Below are 21,880 nucleotides of genomic sequence, written 5' to 3'. Positions count from 1 at the left end.
GGTTTTAATGATCCAATGACAACGACAAACCTTTTCCATAGGAAAAAAATCAGCAGAACCAGGGGTCACGATTTGAAGCTCCAGGGAGGAAGATTCAGAACCAATGTCAGGAAGTATTTCTTCACGGAGAGGGTGGTGGATGCCTGGAATGCCCTTCCGAAGGAAGTGGTGAAGACCAGAACTGTGAAGGACTTCAAAGGGGCGTGGGATAAACACTGTGGATCCATAAAATCAAGAGGCCGTCAATAAAGAGTGGGTGGCTCGCCAGAATGACGACTACTGCCTGGAGATAATACCCTTATTCAATAAACATACACGTGGTTACTGTGACTCCAACATCACTCTAAGCTACAACAGCAAGAGGAAATGTGGAAAAAAGGATTCGCACTCACAAAGTGGGGAGTAGCTGGCTTGTTACGGCGGTTACTACCCCAAACCAAATAAGCCTGATACTTCACTTTCAATGCATATCCAGCATAGCTCTCTGCTTCAACGGCAGGGGAGAAGAAAAACTGATACTTCACGCATAGCTCTCTGCTTCAACGGCAGGGGAGAAGAAAAACTGATACTTCACGCATATCCAGCATAGCTCTCTGCTTCAACGGCAGGGGAGAAGAAAAACTGATACTTCACGCATATCCAGCATAGCTCTCTGCTTCAACGGCAGGGGAGAAGAAAAAAGGATTCGCACTCACAAAGCGGGGAGTAGCTGGCTTGTTATGGCGGTTACTACCCCAAACCAAATAAGCCTGATACTTCACTTTCAATGCATATCCTGCTTCAACCGCAGGGGAGAAGAAAAACTGATACTTCACACATATCCAGCATAGCTCCCTGCTTCAACGGCAGGGGAGAAGAAAAACAACCAATAAGGGCTGAATAACACAGTCTGGGTAAAACAAATAAACATGGGTGTAGCTTGCTTATTGCGGCGGTTACTACCCCTACTACCCCTAACTAATCAAGCTTGATATTTCACTTGGTTGCAGCTCCATCACTGCTCTCTACATTAATGGTGGGGGTGGAAGAGAAATAGAACCAAAGAGCAAAGAGAAACAGATAAGTATGAGAAAAAAATGTGAAGCTTGCTGGGCAGACTGGATGGGCCGTTTGGTCTTCTTCTGCCGTCATTTCTATGTTTCTATGTTTCTATGTTTCTATGTGCATGAGAAAGAAAGAATCCATGTGGATTCTTTCTTTCTCATGTCTGTGTGTGTCTGTGAGATGACAGCTGTGTGTCTGTGAGATGACAGCTGTGTGTGTCTGTGAGATGGAGACAGCGTGTGCGAGTGAGCCTGTGTGTGTGTGTGTGTGTGAGAGAATGAGAAACACAGCATGTGAAACAGAGCCTGTGTGTGTATGAGAGAGATGGAGACAGTGTGTGTGAGTGACAGCCTGTGTGTGTGTGTGTGTGTGTGAGAGAGAAAGAGAAACACAGCATGTGAAGCAGAACCTGTGTGTGTGTGAGAGAGAGATGGAGACAGTGTGTGTGAGAGCCTGTGTGTGTGTGTGTGTGTCTGTCTGTCTGTCTGGGTGAGCAAGAGAAAGACAGCGTGTGCAAGTGAGAGCCTTTGTATGTGTGTGAGAGATGAAGGCTGCATGAGTGTCTGTGTGAGAAAGAGAAAGATAACGTGTGAAAGTGAGAGCCTGTGTGTGTGTGTGAGAAAGAGAAACACAGCATATGAAACAGAAACTGTGTGTGTGTGAGAGAGCTGGAGACGGTGTGTGTGAGTGAGAGCCTGTGGGTGTGTGAGAAAGAGAAACACAGCATATGAAACAGAGCCTGTGTGTGTGTGAGAGAGATGGAGACGGTGTGTGTGAGTGAGAGCCTGTGTGTGTGTGAAAAAGAGAAACACAGCATATGAAACAGAGCCTGTGTGTGTGTGAGAGAGATGGAGACGGTGTGTGTGTGAGTGAGAGCCTGTGTGTGTGTGAGAAAGAGAAACACAGCATATGAAACAGAGCCTGTGTGTGTGTGAGAGAGATGGAGACGGTGTGTGTGAGTGAGAGCCTGTGTGTGTGTGAGAAAGAGAAACACAGCATATGAAACAGAGCCTGTGTGTGTGTGAGAGAGATGGAGACGGTGTGTGTGAGTGAGAGCCTGTGTGTGTGTGAGAAAGAGAAACACAGCATATGAAACAGAGCCTGTGTGTGTGTGAGAGAGATGGAGACGGTGTGTGTGAGTGAGAGCCTGTGTGTGTGTGTCTGTGACCACATTCTCAGGGTGACTGGAAATGAAACCTTCCCAGGTATGTCCATGGCGTGAGCCTTGCCGCGATGCCTTTCCCACTTCATTCACTGCACAGGGTTTACTCCCTTAGCTGTCATTACAACTCCAGTCCGGGCCAGGTTTCGGGATATCCTTCAGGAGCCTGCATGAGCTAGATCTGCAGGCACGGCCTCCACGGTATGCAAATCCGCCTCATGCATATTCCTGCTGGATAATATCCTGAAAGCCTCCACTGTATGCAAATCCGCCTCATGCATATTCCTGCTGGATAATATCCTGAAAGCTCCTCTGGGAAAGCTTTGTTCAGTCCCCCACGTTCTGCATCCCATGCGACGCGATCCGCTCAGGCAGCGCCTGTGAGAGGGAGGGGGTGCAGCCCCCCCCCCCCCGAAGCTGCGGTCGCTCCCTAAATCCCCCCCTCGGCGGCAGCGCCGATCCCGAGGACGGGAAAGGTTTCCGCCGTCAGTCGCCGGCACGGCCCTGGTGCGGAGGAGCTGGCAGCGGGCCGTGTGTCTGCCCGCGGGCCGTGTGTCTGCCCGCAGGGCAGGGTGCGAGGGATCAGGCAGCCTTGTCTGAACAGGCGGAACAAGCAGACAGGACGCAGGGATTCCTGCCGATCCCGAGGACGGGAAAGGTTTCCGCCGTCAGTCGCTGGCACGGCCCTGGTGCGGAGGAGCTGGCAGCGGGCCGTGTGTCTGCCCGGGGGCCGCGTGTCTGCCCGCGGGCCGCGTGTCTGCCCGCGGGCCGCGTGTCTGCCCGCAGGGCAGGGTGCGAGGGATCAGGCAGCCTTGTCTGAACAGGCGGAACAAGCAGACAGGACGCAGGGATTCCTGCCGATCCCGAGGACGGGAAAGGTTTCCGCCGTCAGTCGCTGGCACGGCCCTGGTGCGGAGGAGCTGGCAGCGGGCCGTGTGTCTGCCCGGGGGCCGTGTGTCTGCCCGCAGGGCAGGGCGCGAGGGATCAGGCAGGCTTGTCTGAACAGGCGGAACAAGCAGACAGGACGCAGGGATTCCTGCCGATCCCGAGGACGGGAAAGGTTTCCGCCGTCAGTCGCTGGCACGGCCCTGGTGCGGAGGAGCGGGCCGTGTGTCTGCCCGCGGGCCGTGTGTCTGCCCGCAGGGCAGGGTGCGAGGGATCAGGCAGGCTTGTCTGAACAGGCGGAACAAGCAGACAGGACGCAGGGATTCCTGCTGCAGACACAGGAGGCTCTGGCACCGCTCGGGAACGGGAACCCTCGCTCGCCTCTTCAGGGGCCAGAGTTTTATTTTATTTGTTAAATCTTTCCGTGCCGGGGTTTGGAAACAAGACCGTCACACGGGTTTACAGCATGTACGGTAAAGATAAACACACAATCACAATAGATACGGCTAAAGATAAAACTTAGACATAAAACGTCAGTACTTTAACATGCTTGTGAAACGCGTGTGAGAGACGATGCCCGCGCCTCCCTTAAAGGCCTGGCAGTGAAAAGCCACGTTTTGAGCGTTTTCTTAAACTCTCTGAGTTTAGTTTCTGGCTTTAACTCTGCCGGGAGCGGGTTCCATGTCTCGGGGCCTGCGAGGGATATTCCTCCCTCTGAAGGAGGACAATGATGGGATAGAGAGAGCAGCCCTTTCATAGCTGATCTTACATTTTGCATTCAGATTGTGTAGGACGTTACCCCCACCGTGCACTGAAGCCTGGGACGAGCCTCGGGGCCAACCTGCCTGCGGGACCGGTGCAAAGCTGGGATTTCACAGGATTCCCGAGATGTCCCCGTCACTTCATCAAAGGGTGCAGAGGGCCGGCAGGGAGAGCTCACCTGGCGTCGCCTGCTGGTCCCCCTGGAGGAGGAGGCCAGGCTGACCTTGCCTTCAGGGTTTTATCTCAGCCCGGAGATGAACGGGGACGGGTGGAAGGCTCTGTGCAGGCAGAGCCGGGGGCTGCTGGTCAGTGGACGCGGTGCAAGGGGAAGGAACGGGTAAAACCACATTTTACTGCCTGTAAAACTGCACCACCTGCTCAGTGCTGCTTACAAAAAAGAGGAAGTGGCGGCAACTCGGGCTTGCATTGTACCGAGAATAATAAGCCCGCTGTTTACCCTGGTCACGGACCACAAGAACAGGAAAGAGCTCTGCGTGCCACAGACGCACCAGAAGAGCTGCTGCCAGTTTAGTAACTTACTACAGTCCCAGCCAGGGCACCTCGCACAAGAACATCCCTGCGTTACAGAGCAGATCATGCCCGGTCCATACAAGAACAGGAAAGAGCTCTGCGTGCCACAGACGCACCAGAAGAGCTGCTGCCAGTTTAGTAACTTACTACAGTCCCAGCGAGGGCACCTCGCACAAGAACATCCCTGCGTTACAGAGCAGATCATGCCCGGTCCATACAAGAACAGGAAAGAGCTCTGCGTGCCACAGACGCGCCAGAAGAGCTGCTGCTAGTTTAGTAACTTACTACAGTCCCAGCCAGGGCACCTCGCACAAGAACATCCCTGCGTTACAGAGCAGATCACGCCCGGTCCATACAAGAACAGGAAAGAGCTCTGCGTGCCACAGGCGCGCCAGAAGAGCTGCTGCTAGTTTAGTAACTTACTACAAAACCAGCCAGGGCACCTCGCACAAGAACATCCCTGCGTTACAGAGCAGATCGCGCCCGGTCCATACAAGAACAGGAAAGAGCTCTGCGTGCCACAGGCGCGCCAGAAGAGCTGCTGCTAGTTTAGTAACTTACTACAGTCCCAGCGAGGGCACCTCGCACAAGAACATCCCTGCGTTACAGAGCAGATCGCGCCCGGTCCATACAAGAACAGGAAAGAGCTCTGCGTGCCACAGGCGCGCCAGAAGAGCTGCTGCTAGTTTAGTAACTTACTACAGTCCCAGCCAGGGAACCTCGGACAAGAACATCCCTGCGTTACCGAGCAGATCATGCCCGGTCCATACAAGAACAGGAAAGAGCTCTGCGTGCCACAGGCGCGCCAGAAGAGCTGCTGCTAGTTTAGTAACTTACTACAGCCCCAGCGAGGGCATCTCGGACAAGAACATCCCTGCGTTACCGAGCAGATCATGCCCGGTCCATACAAGAACAGGAAAGAGCTCTGCGTGCCACAGGCGCGCCAGAAGAGCTGCTGCTAGTTTAGTAACTTACTACAGTCCCAGCGCGGGCACCTCGCACAAGAACATCCCTGCGTTACAGAGCAGATCGCGCCCGGTCCATACAAGAACCGGAAAGAGCTCTGCGTGCCACAGACGCACCAGAAGAGCTGCTGCCAGTTTAGTAACTTACTACAGCCCCAGCCAGGGCACCTCGCACAAGAACATCCCTGCGTTACAGAGCAGATGGCGCCCGGTCCATACAAGAACAGGAAAGAGCTCTGCATGCCACAGACGCGCCAGAAGAGCTGCTGCTAGTTTAGTAACTTACTACAGCCCCAGCGAGGGCACCGCGCACAAGAACATCCCTGCGTTACAGAGCAGATCGCGCCCGGTCCATACAAGAACAGGAAAGAGCTCTGCGTGCCACAGGCGCGCCAGAAGAGCTGCTGCTAGTTTAGTAACTTACTACAGTCCCAGCCAGGACACCTCGCACAAGAACATCCCTGCGTTACAGAGCAGATGGCGCCCGGTCCATACAAGAACAGGAAAGAGCTCTGCATGCCACAGACGCGCCAGAAGAGCTGCTGCTAGTTTAGTAACTTACTACAGCCCCAGCGAGGGCACCGCGCACAAGAACATCCCTGCGTTACAGAGCAGATTGCGCCCGGTCCATACAAGAACAGGAAAGAGCTCTGCGTGCCACAGACGCACCAGAAGAGCTGCTGCCAGTTTAGTAACTTACTACAGCCCCAGCCAGGGCACCTCGCACAAGAACATCCCTGCGTTACAGAGCAAATCACGCCCGGTCCATACAAGAACAGGAAAGAGCTCTGCGTGCCACAGACGCACCAGAAGAGCTGCTGCCAGTTTAGTAACTTACTACAGTCCCAGCCAGGGCACCTCGCACAAGAACATCCCTGCGTTACAGAGCAGATGGCGCCCGGTCCATACAAGAACCGGAAAGAGCTCTGCGTGCCACAGACGCACCAGAAGAGCTGCTGCCAGTTTAGTAACTTACTACAGCCCCAGCCAGGGCACCTCGCACAAGAACATCCCTGCGTTACAGAGCAGATGGCGCCCGGTCCATACAAGAACCGGAAAGAGCTCTGCGTGCCACAGACGCACCAGAAGAGCTGCTGCCAGTTTAGTAACTTACTACAGTCCCAGCCAGGGCACCTCGCACAAGAACATCCCTGCGTTACAGAGCAGATGGCGCCCGGTCCATACAAGAACAGGAAAGAGCTCTGCATGCCACAGACGCGCCAGAAGAGCTGCTGCTAGTTTAGTAACTTACTACAGCCCCAGCGAGGGCACCTCGCACAAGAACATCCCTGCGTTACAGAGCAGATTGCGCCCGGTCCATACAAGAACAGGAAAGAGCTCTGCGTGCCACAGACGCACCAGAAGAGCTGCTGCCAGTTTAGTAACTTACTACAGCCCCAGCCAGGGCACCTCGCACAAGAACATCCCTGCGTTACAGAGCAGATTGCGCCCGGTCCATACAAGAACAGGAAAGAGCTCTGCGTGCCACAGGCGCGCCAGAAGAGCTGCTGCCAGTTTAGTAACTTACTACAGCCCCAGCCAGGGCACCTCGCACAAGAACATCCCTGCGTTACAGAGCAGATCACGCCCGGTCCATACAAGAACAGGAAAGAGCTCTGCGTGCCACAGGCGCGCCAGAAGAGCTGCTGCTAGTTTAGTAACTTACTACAGTCCCAGCCAGGGCACCTCGCACAAGAACATCCCTGCGTTACAGAGCAGATGGCGCCCGGTCCATACAAGAACAGGAAAGAGCTCTGCGTGCCACAGGCGTGCCAGAAGAGCTGCTGCTAGTTTAGTAACTTACTACAGCCCCAGCCAGGGCACCTCGGACAAGAACATCCCTGCGTTACAGAGCAAATCACGCCCGGTCCATACAAGAACAGGAAAGAGTTCTGCGTGCCACAGGCGCGCCAGAAGAGCTGCTGCTAGTTTAGTAACTTACTACAGTCCCAGCGTGGGCACCTCGGACAAGAACATCCCTGCGTTACAGAGCAAATCACGCCCGGTCCATACAAGAACAGGAAAGAGCTCTGCGTGCCACAGGCACGCCAGAAGAGCTGCTGCTAGTTTAGTAACTTACTACAGTCCCAGCCAGGGCACCTCGGACAAGAACATCCCTGCGTTACAGAGCAAATCACGCCCGGTCCATACAAGAACAGGAAAGAGCTCTGCGTGCCACAGGGACGCCAGAAGAGCTGCTGCTAGTTTAGTAACTTACTACAGTCCCAGCCAGGGCACCTCGGACAAGAACATCCCTGCGTTACAGAGCAAATCACGCCCGGTCCATACAAGAACAGGAAAGAGCTCTGCGTGCCACAGGCGTGCCAGAAGAGCTGCTGCCAGTTTAGTAACTTACTACAGCCCCAGCCAGGGCACCTCGCACAAGAACATCCCTGCGTTACAGAGCAGATCACGCCCGGTCCATACAAGAACCGGAAAGAGCTCTGCGTGCCACAGACGCGCCAGAAGAGCTGCTGCCAGTTTAGTAACTTACTACAGACCCAGCCAGGGCACCTCGGACAAGAACATCCCTGCGTTACCGAGCAGATCACGCCCGGTCCATACAAGAACAGGAAAGAGCTCTGTGTGCCACAGGCGCGCCAGAAGAGCTGCTGCCAGTTTAGTAACTTACTACAGTCCCAGCGCGGGCACCTCGCACAAGAACATCCCTGCGTTACAGAGCAGATCACGCACGGTCCATACAAGAACCGGAAAGAGCTCTGCGTGCCACAGGCGCGCCAGAAGAGCTGCTGCTAGTTTAGTAACTTACTACAGCCCCAGCGAGGGCACCTCGCACAAGAACATCCCTGCGTTACAGAGCAGATCGCGCCCGGTCCATACAAGAACCGGAAAGAGCTCTGCGTGCCACAGGCGCGCCAGAAGAGCTGCTGCTAGTTTAGTAACTTACTACAGTCCCAGCCAGGGCACCTCGGACAAGAACATCCCTGCGTTACAGAGCAGATCACGCCCGGTCCATACAAGAACAGGAAAGAGCTCTGCGTGCCACAGACGCGCCAGAAGAGCTGCTGCCAGTTTAGTAACTTACTACAGTCCCAGCGCGGGCACCTCGCACAAGAACATCCCTGCGTTACAGAGCAGATCGCGCCCGGTCCATACAAGAACCGGAAAGAGCTCTGCGTGCCACAGGCGCGCCAGAAGAGCTGCTGCCAGTTTAGTAACTTACTACAGTCCCAGCCAGGGCACCTCGGACAAGAACATCCCTGCGTTACAGAGCAGATCACGCCCGGTCCATACAAGAACAGGAAAGAGCTCTGTGTGCCACAGACGCGCCAGAAGAGCTGCTGCTAGTTTAGTAACTTACTACAGTCCCAGCCAGGGCACCTCGGACAAGAACATCCCTGCGTTACAGAGCAGATCACGCCCGGTCCATACAAGAACAGGAAAGAGCTCTGCGTGCCACAGACGCGCCAGAAGAGCTGCTGCCAGTTTAGTAACTTACTACAGCCCCAGCGAGGGCACCTCGCACAAGAACATCCCTGCGTTACAGAGCAGATCACGCCCGGTCCATACAAGAACCGGAAAGAGCTCTGCGTGCCACAGGCGCGCCAGAAGAGCTGCTGCTAGTTTAGTAACTTACTACAGCCCCAGCGAGGGCACCTCGCACAAGAACATCCCTGCGTTACAGAGCAGATCGCGCCCGGTCCATACAAGAACCGGAAAGAGCTCTGCGTGCCACAGGCGCGCCAGAAGAGCTGCTGCTAGTTTAGTAACTTACTACAGCCCCAGCGTGGGCACCTCGCACAAGAACATCCCTGCGTTACAGAGCAGATCGCGCCCGGTCCATACAAGAACCGGAAAGAGCTCTGCGTGCCACAGGCGCGCCAGAAGAGCTGCTGCTAGTTTAGTAACTTACTACAGCCCCAGCGAGGGCACCTCGGACAAGAACATCCCTGCGTTACAGAGCAGATCACGCCCGGTCCATACAAGAACAGGAAAGAGCTCTGCGTGCCACAGACGCGCCAGAAGAGCTGCTGCCAGTTTAGTAACTTACTACAGCCCCAGCGAGGGCACCTCGGACAAGAACATCCCTGCGTTACAGAGCAGATCACGCCCGGTCCATACAAGAACCGGAAAGAGCTCTGCGTGCCACAGGCGCGCCAGAAGAGCTGCTGCTAGTTTAGTAACTTACTACAGTCCCAGCCAGGGCACCTCGGACAAGAACATCCCTGCGTTACAGAGCAGATCACGCCCGGTCCATACAAGAACCGGAAAGAGCTCTGCGTGCCACAGGCGCGCCAGAAGAGCTGCTGCTAGTTTAGTAACTTACTACAGTCCCAGCGTGGGCACCTCGGACAAGAACATCCCTGCGTTACAGAGCAGATCACGCCCGGTCCATACAAGAACAGGAAAGAGCTCTGCGTGCCACAGGCGCGCCAGAAGAGCTGCTGCTAGTTTAGTAACTTACTACAGTCCCAGCGCGGGCACCTCGCACAAGAACATCCCTGCGTTACAGAGCAGATCGCGCCCGGTCCATACAAGAACAGGAAAGAGCTCTGCGTGCCACAGACGCGCCAGAAGAGCTGCTGCCAGTTTAGTAACTTACTACAGTCCCAGCGCGGGCACCTCGCACAAGAACATCCCTGCGTTACAGAGCAGATCGCGCCCGGTCCATACAAGAACCGGAAAGAGCTCTGCGTGCCACAGGCGCGCCAGAAGAGCTGCTGCTAGTTTAGTAACTTACTACAGTCCCAGCCAGGGCACCTCGGACAAGAACATCCCTGCGTTACAGAGCAGATCACGCCCGGTCCATACAAGAACAGGAAAGAGCTCTGCGTGCCACAGACGCGCCAGAAGAGCTGCTGCCAGTTTAGTAACTTACTACAGCCCCAGCGAGGGCACCTCGCACAAGAACATCCCTGCGTTACAGAGCAGATCACGCACGGTCCATACAAGAACCGGAAAGAGCTCTGCGTGCCACAGGCACGCCAGAAGAGCTGCTGCTAGTTTAGTAACTTACTACAGCCCCAGTGAGGGCACCTCGCACAAGAACATCCCTGCGTTACAGAGCAGATCGCGCCCGGTCCATACAAGAACCGGAAAGAGCTCTGCGTGCCACAGACGCGCCAGAAGAGCTGCTGCTAGTTTAGTAACTTACTACAGTCCCAGCCAGGGCACCTCGGACAAGAACATCCCTGCGTTACAGAGCAGATCACGCCCGGTCCATACAAGAACAGGAAAGAGCTCTGCGTGCCACAGACGCGCCAGAAGAGCTGCTGCCAGTTTAGTAACTTACTACAGCCCCAGCGAGGGCACCTCGGACAAGAACATCCCTGCGTTACAGAGCAGATCACGCCCGGTCCATACAAGAACCGGAAAGAGCTCTGCGTGCCACAGGCGCGCCAGAAGAGCTGCTGCCAGTTTAGTAACTTACTACAGCCCCAGCGCGGGCACCTCGGACAAGAACATCCCTGCGTTACAGAGCAGATCATGCCCGGTCCATACAAGAACAGGAAAGAGCTCTGCGTGCCACAGGCGCGCCAGAAGAGCTGCTGCCAGTTTAGTAACTTACTACAGCCCCAGCGAGGGCACCTCGCACAAGAACATCCCTGCGTTACAGAGCAGATCACGCCCGGTCCATACAAGAACCGGAAAGAGCTCTGCGTGCCACAGGCGCGCCAGAAGAGCTGCTGCCAGTTTAGTAACTTACTACAGCCCCAGCGAGGGCACCGCGCACAAGAACATCCCTGCGTTACAGAGCAGATCGCGCCCGGTCCATACAAGAACCGGAAAGAGCTCTGCGTGCCACAGGCGCGCCAGAAGAGCTGCTGCTAGTTTAGTAACTTACTACAGTCCCAGCCAGGGCACCTCGGACAAGAACATCCCTGCGTTACAGAGCAAATCACGCCCGGTCCATACAAGAACAGGAAAGAGCTCTGCGTGCCACAGGCGCGCCAGAAGAGCTGCTGCTAGTTTAGTAACTTACTACAGCCCCAGCGAGGGCACCTCGGACAAGAACATCCCTGCGTTACCGAGCAGATCATGCCCGGTCCATACAAGAACAGGAAAGAGCTCTGCGTGCCACAGGCGCGCCAGAAGAGCTGCTGCTAGTTTAGTAACTTACTACAGTCCCAGCGCGGGCACCTCGCACAAGAACATCCCTGCGTTACAGAGCAGATCACGCCCAGTCCATACAAGAACAGGAAAGAGCTCTGCGTGCCACAGGCGCGCCAGAAGAGCTGCTGCTAGTTTAGTAACTTACTACAGTCCCAGCGCGGGCACCTCGCACAAGAACATCCCTGCGTTACAGAGCAGATCGCGCCCGGTCCATACAAGAACCGGAAAGAGCTCTGCGTGCCACAGACGCACCAGAAGAGCTGCTGCCAGTTTAGTAACTTACTACAGCCCCAGCCAGGGCACCTCGCACAAGAACATCCCTGCGTTACAGAGCAGATGGCGCCCGGTCCATACAAGAACCGGAAAGAGCTCTGCGTGCCACAGGCGCGCCAGAAGAGCTGCTGCTAGTTTAGTAACTTACTACAGTCCCAGCGTGGGCACCTCGGACAAGAACATCCCTGCGTTACAGAGCAGATCACGCCCGGTCCATACAAGAACAGGAAAGAGCTCTGCGTGCCACAGGCGCGCCAGAAGAGCTGCTGCTAGTTTAGTAACTTACTACAGTCCCAGCGCGGGCACCTCGCACAAGAACATCCCTGCGTTACAGAGCAGATCGCGCCCGGTCCATACAAGAACCGGAAAGAGCTCTGCGTGCCACAGGCGCGCCAGAAGAGCTGCTGCTAGTTTAGTAACTTACTACAGACCCAGCCAGGGCACCTCGGACAAGAACATCCCTGCGTTACAGAGCAGATCACGCCCGGTCCATACAAGAACCAGAAAGGAAGGACACCCGTAAAGAGGGCACGAGACCCGCAAGAATCACTGCACAACAAGATGAGGACCAACTAGCCCCTCTCTAACTCCATGGATTCTTTTACTCTTATTCTCAGTTCTCCTTCCTTTTTCTCCATTAGATCTCACTTCTTATACATACCTTGTGTTATGCTCACGCACCACTTTGCAAATAATCTGCTTTCCTGAATTCACAGCAGCTGTCTGTGCTGAACTCATACTTTACATTTATCAGTGTGACTCCTGCATGGGGCACTGAGGAAGATCCGCCTTTCAGCTGTCTGTGCTGTATTCATGCTTTAATATGTATCAGTGTGACTCCTGCATGGGGCACTGAGGAAGATCCGCTTTTCAGCTGTCTGTGCTGTATTCATGCTTTACGTTCATCAGTGTGACTCCTGCATGGGGCACTGAGGAAGATCCGCTTTTCAGCTGTCTGTGCTGTATTCATGTATCAGTGTGACTCCTACATGGGGCACTAAGGAGGATCAGCTCTTCAGCTGTCTGTGCTGTATTCATGCTTTACGTTCATCAGTGTGACTCCTGCATGGGGCACTGAGGAAGATCTGCTTTTCAGCTGTCTGTGCTGTATTCATGCTTTACATGTATCAGTGTGACTCCTGCATGGGGCACTGAGGAAGATCCGCTTTTCAGCTGTCTGTGCTGTATTCATGCTTTACGTTCATCAGTGTGACTCCTGCATGGGGCACTGAGGAAGATCTGCTTTTCAGCTGTCTGTGCTGTATTCATGCTTTACATGTATCAGTGTGACTCCTGCATGGGGCACTGAGGAAGATCCGCTCTTCAGCTGTCTGTGCTGTATTCATGCTTTACATTTATCAGTGTGACTCCTGCATGGGGCACTGAGGAAGATCCGCTTTTCAGCTGTCTGTGCTGTATTCATTCTTTACGTTCATCAGTGTGACCCCTGCATGCGGCTCTGATGAAGATCTGTTCTTCAGCTGTCTGTGCTGTATTCATGCTTTACATGTATCTGTGTGACCCCTGCATGCGGCTCTGATGAAGATCTGCTCTTCAGCTGTCTGTGCTGTGTTCATGCTTTACATGTATCAGTGTGACCCCTGCATGGGGCGCTGATAAAGATCTGCTCTTCAGCTGTCTGTGCTGTGTCCATGCTTTACATGTATCAGTGTGACCCCTGCATGGGGCGCTGATAAAGATCTGCTCTTCAGCTGTCTGTGCTGTGTTCATGCTTTACATGTATCTGTGTGACCCCTGCATGGGGCTCTGATGAAGATCTGCTCTTCAGCTGTCTGTGCTGTATTCATGCTTTACATGTATCAGTGTGACCCCTGCATGGGGCTCTGATGAAGATGTGCTCTTCAGCCGTCTGTGCTGTGTTCATGCTTTACGTGTATCAGTGTGATTCCTGCATGGGGCTCTGATGAAGATCTGCTCTTCAGCTGTCTGTGCTGTATTCATGCTTTACGTGTATCAGTGTGATTCCTGCATGGTGCATGGAGGAAGATCCGCTTTTCAGCTGTCTGTGCTGTATTCATGCTTTACGTGTATCAGTGTGATTCCTGCATGGTGCATGGAGGAAGATCCGCTTTTCAGCTGTCTGTGCTGTATTCATGCTTTACGTGTATCAGTGTGACCCCTGCATGGGGCTCTGATGAAGATCTGCTCCTCAGCTGTCTGTGCTGTGTTCATGCTTTACGTGTATCAGTGCGATTCCTGCATGGGGCTCTGATGAAGATCTGCTCTTCAGCTGTCTGTGCTGTGTTCATGCTTTACGTGTATCAGTGTGATTCCTGCATGGGGCTCTGATGAAGATCTGCTCTTCAGCTGTCTGTGCTGTATTCATGCTTTACGTGTATCAGTGTGATTCCTGCATGGTGCATGGAGGAAGATCAGCTTTTCAGCTGTCTGTGCTGTATTCATGCTTTACGTGTATCAGTGTGACCCTGCATAGGATTGTTGAAGAACAGGACACAGCACCCCCTGATTTAATGTCCCATAGAACAGTGGAGGGAAAAAAGCTTTCCAACCCTTTAAACATGAATCTCACATCAAGACAGGAAGAAAATTCAAAAGCAGAAGTGAGAATCAGGTTTAAATGGTCTCACGGGTAATTTTAGCTGCAGATTTACAGGAGGCACCACATTTTAGCAACCCCTGTCAGCAGAGCCATCGGAAGGGGCAGGAGAGGCAGGTGGGGGAAATGCCGTGCAAGCCTGGCCACGGTCCTGACGGTTGGACGCTGCCCATGGGCCTGGGTGTGAAAGGCGGGGGTGGGGATCTCTGCAGAGACGCACGCACAAGGCAGGGCCTGTGCTGCTCAGGGTCCGCTGAACGCCGCGTGAGACTTAGGCTGGCATGCGCATTCGCAGCCGTGCACTTATTGCACTAATGTGTGCCGCGAGGGGACCTCTTACTGCCTCAGACTGTCACCGCGTGCACCCGAGGGGCCCTCTTACTGCCTCAGACTGTCAACGCGTGCACCCGAGGGGACCTCTTACTGCCTCAGACTGTCACCGCGTGCACCCGAGGGGCCCTCTTACTGCCTCAGACTGTCATCACGTGCACCCGAGGAGACCTCTTACTGCCTCAGACTGTCACCACGTGCACCCGAGGAGACCTCTTACTGCCTCAGACTGTCACCGCGTGCACCCGAGGGGACCTCTTACTGCCTCAGACTGTCAGCACGTGCACCCGAGGGGCCCTCTTACTGCCTCAGACTGTCACCACGTGCACCCGAGGAGACCTCTTACTGCCTCAGACTGTCACCACGTGCACCCGAGGAGACCTCTTACTGCCTCAGACTGTCACCACGTGCACCCGAGGAGACCTCTTACTGCCCCAGACTGTCACCGCGTGCACCCGAGGGGACCTCTTACTGCCCCAGACTGTCAGCACGTGCACCCGAGGGGACCTCTTACTGCCTCAGACTGTCACCGCGTGCACCCGAGGGGACCTCTTACTGCCTCAGAGTGTCACCGCGTGCACCCGAGGGGACCTCTTACTGCCTCAGAGTGTCACCGCGTGCACCCGAGGGGCCCTCTTACTGCCTCAGACTGTCACCGCGTGCACCCGAGGGGCCCTCTTACTGCCTCAGACTGTCAGCGCGTGCACCCGAGGGGACCTCTTACTGCCTCAGACTGTCAGCGCGTGCACCCGAGGGGACCTCTTACTGCCTCAGACTGTCAGCGCGTGCACCCGAGGGGACCTCTTACTGCCTCAGACTGTCAGCGCGTGCACCCGAGGGGACCTCTTACTGCCTCAGACTGTCAGCGCGTGCACCCGTGGGGACCTCTTACTGCCTCAGACTGTCAGCGCGTGCACCCGAGGGGCCCTCTTACTGCCTCAGACTGTCAGCGCGTGCACCCGAGGGGCCCCTCTTACTGCCTCAGACTGTCAGCGCGTGCACCCGAGGGGCCCTCTTACTGCCTCAGACTGTCACCGCGTGCACCCGAGGGGACCTCTTACTGCCTCAGACTGTCACCGCGTGCACCCGAGGGGCCCTCTTACTGCCTCAGACTGTCAGCACGTGCACCCGAGGGGCCCTCTTACTGCCTCAGACTGTCAGCACGTGCACCCGAGGGGCCCTCTTACTGCCTCAGACTGTCACCGCGTGCACCAGAGGGGCCCTCTTACTGCCTCAGACTGTCACCGCGTGCACCCGAGGGGACCTCTTACTGCCTCAGACTGTCACCGCGTGCACCCGAGGGGACCTCTTACTGCCTCAGAGTGTCACCGCGTGCACCCGAGGGGACCTCTTACTGCCTCAGAGTGTCACCGCGTGCACCCGAGGGGCCCTCTTACTGCCTCAGACTGTCACCGCGTGCACCCGAGGGGCCCTCTTACTGCCTCAGAGTGTCACCGCGTGCACCCGAGGGGCCCCTCTTACTGCCTCAGAGTGTCACCGCGTGCACCCGAGGGGCCCTCTTACTGCCTCAGACTGTCAGCACGTGCACCCGAGGGGCCCTCTTACTGCCTCAGACTGTCACCGCGTGCACCCGAGGGGACCTCTTACTGCCTCAGACTGTCAGCACGTGCACCCGAGGGGACCCCCTTACTGCCTCAGACTGTCACCGCGTGCACCCGAGGGGACCTCTTACTGCCTCAGACTGTCACCGCGTGCACCCGAGGGGACCTCTTACTGCCTCAGACTGTCAGCACGTGCACCCGAGGGGCCCTCTTACTGCCTCAGACTGTCAGCACGTGCACCCGAGGGGACCTCTTACTGCCTCAGACGTCACCGCGTGCACCCGAGGGGCCCTCTTACTGCCTCAGACTGTCAGCACGTGCACCCGAGGGGCCCTCTTACTGCCTCAGACTGTCACCGCGTGCACCCGAGGGGACCTCTTACTGCCTCAGACTGTCACCGTGTGCACCCGAGGGGACCTCTTACTGCCTCAGAGTGTCACCGTGTGCACCCGAGGAGACCTCTTACTGCCTCAGACTGTCACCGCGTGCACCCGAGGGGACCTCTTACTGCCTCAGACTGTCAGCACGTGCACCCGAGGGGCCCTCTTACTGCCTCAGACTGTCACCGCGTGCACCCGAGGGGCCCTCTTACTGCCTCAGACTGTCACCGCGTGCACCCGAGGGGACCTCTTACTGCCTCAGACTGTCACCGTGTGCACCCGAGGGGACCTCTTACTGCCTCAGACTGTCACCGCGTGCACCCGAGGGGACCTCTTACTGCCTCAGACTGTCACCGCGTGCACCCGAGGGGACCTCTTACTGCCTCAGAGTGTCACCGCGTGCACCCGAGGGGCCCTCTTACTGCCTCAGACTGTCACCGCGTGCACCCGAGGGGCCCTCTTACTGCCTCAGAGTGTCACCGCGTGCACCCGAGGGGCCCTCTTACTGCCTCAGAGTGTCACCGCGTGCACCCGAGGGGCCCTCTTACTGCCTCATAGTGTCACCACGTGCACCCGAGGGGCCCTCTTACTGCCTCAGACTGTCAGCACGTGCACCCGAGGGGCCCTCTTACTGCCTCAGACTGTCACCGCGTGCACCCGAGGGGACCTCTTACTGCCTCAGACTGTCAGCACGTGCACCCGAGGGGACCCCTTACTGCCTCAGACTGTCACCGCGTGCACCCGAGGGGACCTCTTACTGCCTCAGACTGTCACCGCGTGCACCCGAGGGGACCTCTTACTGCCTCAGACTGTCAGCACGTGCACCCGAGGGGCCCTCTTACTGCCTCAGACTGTCAGCACGTGCACCCGAGGGGACCTCTTACTGCCTCAGACTGTCACCGCGTGCACCCGAGGGGACCTCTTACTGCCTCAGACTGTCAGCACGTGCACCCGAGGGGCCCTCTTACTGCCTCAGACTGTCACCGCGTGCACCCGAGGGGACCTCTTACTGCCTCAGACTGTCACCGTGTGCACCCGAGGGGACCTCTTACTGCCTCAGAGTGTCACCGTGTGCACCCGAGGAGACCTCTTACTGCCTCAGACTGTCACCGCGTGCACCCGAGGGGACCTCTTACTGCCTCAGACTGTCAGCACGTGCACCCGAGGGGCCCTCTTACTGCCTCAGACTGTCACCGCGTGCACCCGAGGGGCCCTCTTACTGCCTCAGACTGTCACCGCGTGCACCCGAGGGGACCTCTTACTGCCTCAGACTGTCACCGCGTGCACCCGAGGGGACCTCTTACTGCCTCAGACTGTCACCGCGTGCACCCGAGGGGACCTCTTACTGCCTCAGACTGTCAGCACGTGCACCCGAGGGGACCTCTTACTGCCTCAGACTGTCACCGCGTGCACCCGAGGGGACCTCTTACTGCCTCAGACTGTCAGCACGTGCACCCGAGGGGACCCCTTACTGCCTCAGAGTGTCACCGTGTGCACCCGAGGGGAGGCCTATGCACAGCTGGGGCCGCCTGTCTTGTGCAACGAGCTCTATAGTCCCTGGATTTTATGTCTTTGTGCAATAAATGCCCCAGAGGGGCACAGGCTCTCTGCGCTGCAGCGGCCTGAGTCTCTGCCCGAGGTGGGCAGGGCGTCCCAGTCGATGCGGCTCCCCCCCCCCCGGTGCTTTATTACCCTCTCCTCCAGCGGCCTGCACATGGTTTCTCGGCCGGAGCGTGCAAAGCCCAGGCAGGCAGGACCCCGTGCCCAGGGCGGGGAGATGCTCTGCGGGAGCTCCGCTGGGCAGAGGCACATCTTTACCGGATAGCGGCGTCTCACATTGCAGAAGTGGACAACGTCGAAGCGGATTTTCTCAGTCGCCACCAACTAGACCCCGGAGAGTGGGAACTCACCGACGACGCCTTTCATCGTCTGTGCGACCGGTGGTCCACGCCGGCTATGGATCTGATGGCGACGTACCGCAACGCCAAGGCCCCTCGGTTCTTCAGTCGTCGGCGGGAACCGGGGGCAGAGGGAGTGGACGCTCTGGTTCTCCCCTGGCCCAGGAACATTCTCCTGTACGTGTTTCCCCCATGGCCGTTGGTGGGCAAAGTCCTGCGCCGCATGGAAAGTCACGCCGGAAAGGTGATTCTAGTGGCCCCGGAGTGGCCAAGGCGTCTGTGGTTCGCGGATCTTCTGGCTCTGGCAGTGGACGGTCCACTGAGGTTTCATCCGTCTCCCACGCTAATGCGGCAGGGGCCCGTCTGTTCACAGAGGCAGATCGCTTTTGTCTAGCGGCATGGCTTAAGAAAGGCGTCGGTTTGAAGAGTAAGGGTTACTCTGATGCGGTGGTGGCCACGCTCTTACGTTCCCGCAAGACTTCTACGTCTATGGCGTAGGTCCGAGTCTGGGGGATCTTTGACTCCTGGTGTATCGACCACGGTGTCCAGCCGGCCAAGGCGTCTATTCCGGAAGTTCTGGATTTCTTACAGGCAGGACTAGCCAAGGGTTTGGCATTCAATTCGCTGCGGGTGCAGGTGGCGGCTCTGGGCAGTTTCAGAGGGAAGGTGCAGGGAGTGCCTCTTGCCTCTCACCCGGATGTGGTTCGTTTTTTGCGGGGCGTTAAGCACCTTTGCCCTCCGGTCCGGAGTCCGTGTCCTTCTTGGAGATTGAACCTGGTACTCAAAGTGCTTTGTTCGGCTCCTTTTGAAACCATTGCGTCGGGTGACTTTGACGGATCTGACCTTGAAGATGGTTTTTCTGGTGGCGGTTTCTTCCTCTAGACGGGTGTCCGAGCTTCAGGCCCTGTCGTGCAGGGAGCCCTTCTTGCGGATTTCCGAGGCGGGAGTCTCCCTGAGAACCGTTCCCTCTTTTCTCCCGAGGTGGTGTCATCTTTCATGTGAACCAGTCTGTGGAACTTCCTTCCTTTGCGGGGCTGGATTCTTCTTCTCCAGAGGCAAAGGAGTTGCAGAAGTTGGACGTGAAGAGGGCTCTGTTACGCTATTTAGAGGTAACGAACGGTTTTCGGCTCTCGGATCACCTCTTCGTACTTGGAGTATAGCCCAAAAAAGGGCAGAAGGCATCTAAGTCCACGATTGCCCGATGGTTGAAGAGGCGATTTCTTCTGCTTACCTGGTTCAGGGTCGTCCGCTTCCTTCTGGCCTTAAGGCTCATTCTACTCGCTCGCAGTCGACCTCTTGGGCGGAGTGTCAGCAGGTGTCACCACAGGAAATTTGTAGGGCGGCAGCCTGGCAGTCTCTGCAAGACATTATCGGCTTGATGTCCGGGCTCCAGAGCCCGGTTCCTTTGGGGCCAGTGTGCTCCGAGCGGGACTCTCTCAGTCCCACCCTGGTTAGGGAAGCTTTGCTACATCCCAGCTGTCCTGGACTGATCCGGGTACGTACAGGGAAAGGAAAATTGGTTCTTACCTGCTAATTTTCGTTCCTGTACTGGCACAGATCAGTCCAGACGACCCGCCCAGGAAGACGATGGAGAGTCCGCTCGGCTGGTGGCTGATCATTCTCTATGCAAGTTTTATTCTCTGCATTTCGTTATTTGTTACATGCGGTTTAGTGTGTTCATATCCTCTGCTCTGCGAGGAAGGTGGTTTTATGGTTGATAGTTATGGTTATTTGTATCTGTTTTTTCTGCTTGGGTACTGAATCATACTGGCAGACACTAGGGTGGCACCTCAGGGGTATAGGACAGAGTCCGCAAAGTCTTCGTCTTTCTCCATCTGCTGGTGGGGAGGCAAAACCCAGCTGTCCTGGACTGATCCGTGGTACTACAGGAACGAAAATTAGCAGGTAAGAACCAATTTTCCTATTCAGGCTCTCAGGCCCAATGCTGACTTCCAGAAACTCATGAGAGGATAGGACCACTGCAGGGTCTGTGAGTGCATGCAGGCTCTCAGGCCCAATGCTGACTTCTTGAAACTCATGAGAGGACAGGACCACTGCAGGGCCTGTGAGTGCATGCAGGCTCTCAGGCCCAATGCTGACTTCTTGAAACTCATGAGAGGACAGGACCACTGCAGGGCCTGTGAGTGCATGCAGGCTCTCAGGCCCAATGCTGACTTCTTGAAACTCATGAGAGGACAGGACCACTGCAGGGCCTGTGAGTGCGTGCAGGCTCTCAGGCCCAATGCTGACTTCCAGAAACTCATGAGAGGACAGGACCACTGCAGGGTCTGTGAGTGCGTGCAGGCTCTCAGGCCCAATGCTGACTTCCAGAAACTCATGAGAGGACAGGACCATTGCAGGGCCTGTGAGTGCATGCAGGCTCTCAGGCCCAATGCTGACTTCCAGAAACTCATGAGAGGACAGGACCACTGCAGGGCCTGTGAGTGCATGCAGGCTCTCAGGCCCAATGCTGACTTCCAGAAACTCATGAGAGGACAGGACCACTACAGGGTCTGTGAGTGCGTGCAGGCTCTCAGGTCCAATGCTGACTTCTTGAAACTCATGAGAGAGGACAGGACCACTGCAGGGTCTGTGAGTGCGTGCAGGCTCTCAGGCCCAATGCTGACTTCCAGAAACTCATGAGAGGACAGGACCACTGCAGGGTCAGTGAGTGCGTGCCAGGCTCTCAGGCCCAATGCTGACTTCCAGAAACTCATGAGAGGACAGGACCATTGCAGGGTCTGTGAGTGCATGCAGGCTCTCAGGCCCAATGCTGACTTCCAGAAACTCATGCGAGTACAGGACCATTGCAGGGTCAGTGAGTGCGTGCAGGCTCTCAGGCCCAATGCTGACTTCCAGAAACTCATGCGAGGACAGGACCACTGCAGGGTCAGTGAGTGCGTGCAGGCTCTCAGGCCCAATGCTGACTTCCAGAAACTCATGAGAGGACAGGACCACTGCAGGGTCTGTGAGTGCATGCAGGCTCTCAGGCCCCACGCTGACTTCTTGAAACTCATGAGAGGACAGGACCACTGCAGGGTCTGTGAGTGTGTGCAGGCTCTCAGGCCCAATGCTGACTTCCAGAAACTCATGAGAGGACAGGACCATTGCAGGGTCTGTGAGTGCATGCAGGCTCTCAGGCCCAATGCTGACTTCCAGAAACTCATGAGAGGACAGGACCATTGCAGGGTCAGTGAGTGCGTGCAGGCTCTCAGGCCCAATGCTGACTTCCAGAAACTCATGCGAGGACAGGACCACTGCAGGGTCAGTGAGTGCGTGCAGGCTCTCAGGCCCAATGCTGACTTCCAGAAACTCATGAGAGGACAGGACCACTGCAGGGTCTGTGAGTGCATGCAGGCTCTCAGGCCCCACGCTGACTTCCAGAAACTCATGAGAGGACAGGAGCACTGCAGGGTCTGTGAGTGCGTGCAGGCT

Source organism: Rhinatrema bivittatum, unplaced genomic scaffold (genome assembly GCF_901001135.1).
Source record: "Rhinatrema bivittatum unplaced genomic scaffold, aRhiBiv1.1, whole genome shotgun sequence".
Classification (NCBI taxonomy): domain Eukaryota; kingdom Metazoa; phylum Chordata; class Amphibia; order Gymnophiona; family Rhinatrematidae; genus Rhinatrema; species Rhinatrema bivittatum.
The sequence above is the reverse complement of the archived record's forward strand: the minus strand, read 5'-3'. Positions refer to the sequence as shown.